This window comes from Mandrillus leucophaeus, unplaced genomic scaffold (genome assembly GCF_000951045.1).
Source record: "Mandrillus leucophaeus isolate KB7577 unplaced genomic scaffold, Mleu.le_1.0 Scaffold955, whole genome shotgun sequence".
NCBI lineage: Eukaryota > Metazoa > Chordata > Mammalia > Primates > Cercopithecidae > Mandrillus > Mandrillus leucophaeus.
In genome coordinates, this window is record NW_012110419.1 from 236,894 (window position 1) to 238,135 (window position 1,242).

A 1,242-nucleotide genomic window follows, 5' to 3' on the forward strand; every position below is an offset into this window, starting at 1 on the left:
CCAGCTACTCAGGAGGCTGAGGCAGGAGAATGGCGTGAACCTGGGAGGCGGAGCTTGCAGTGAGCCGAGATTGCGCCACTGCACTCCAGCCTGGGCGGCAGAGCGAGACTCTGTCTCAAAAATAAATAAATAAATAATTTTTTTAATGAATACATTTTAAAATAACCCATAAAAGTATCAGGACCTTTCTCATAATTTCTAAAGTTTTCTCCTTACTCTTTCCTTTACAGGAGCTCAACCTTAAGATGAAAGTTTAAGAAATTGGTATTCAGAAAGGTTAAATGAAAAAATCGGATTAAAAGGAGTCAAATCATAGTAAAAGGAAGTCAGATTTTTTTTTTTTTGAAGTTATTTATTTAAGCCATCTCCTGCCACAAGCAAAGGGATGGAAGACCAGTATACCAGTCATCATTTGATACAAGAAGATGAGCTTAAGGTCCCGTATACTTTTTCTGGTCCATATGCAGAGTAATGGTCCAAACCAGTGCTGTGGTCCCTGGTGCCCAGGTAGTGGTCCAGATTCTCTTTATTCATCTTCGTAGCCAGTTGGAAGTGGATTCACATGAGGGTTATGGAATAGAGTATGGTTACCATCTCCCCAGGGAAACGGCTTGGTCCTGATGCGGAGATGGGGGTAGGCGATGAACTCGGGTCTCTCGCACTCTCCGTGGTGCCACTTCAGGTACACATTCAGCATGCTGACTGCCACCCCGGGGAGCGCGACGAAGAAGGTGAGGGTTTTCCACATGCGAGCTGAGCCCTCTTCGCCATGGGTGCCACTCGACATAGGCTGCCCCAGCTATGGGCCGGACCGGCACAGCTGCCGAGAAACCCGGGACACACCAACTGCCGCCATTTTCGACCTGGACTCGGAAGTCAGATTTTTAAAATTTTGTTAGTAATGATGAAATCTGGATGTACCCAAGTGAGACCACGGTGCAGTTAAAAGAGAGTGTGAAGTGAAGAAAGGGAACTAGATCTCTGTCTGATCTGAGGCCTTGTTGTTGAATCCTGAAGTGTGCTGGGCTTAGCAAAGTATTCTCTTTATTGAAAAACCACTAGTAAATGCATAGTTCATTCAAATTTTAGTGAACGATTATTCGTACTATACAATAAAAGTTGAAGAGAAGAACAAAAACAACTTTTGATTTGAAGGACGTTAATGGTATTTTATTAACAAACTGTAAATAGTAACAGCATAAGCTGGATGGGAAGCTGCTTTCACAGGCCATAAATGCTTAA

The 1,242-nt window shown here is 43.6% G+C and overlaps 1 pseudogene across 1 annotated transcript; it reads right to left on the reverse strand.

Moving 5' to 3' along the window:
* Nucleotides 1–337: 337 nt before the first annotated feature.
* LOC105532385 lies at nucleotides 338–856 on the reverse strand (annotated as a pseudogene). The gene has a single exon (XR_001004965.1). The product of XR_001004965.1 is annotated as a cytochrome c oxidase subunit 6A1, mitochondrial pseudogene (transcript).
* Between the last annotated feature and the right edge of the window lie 386 nt (nucleotides 857–1,242).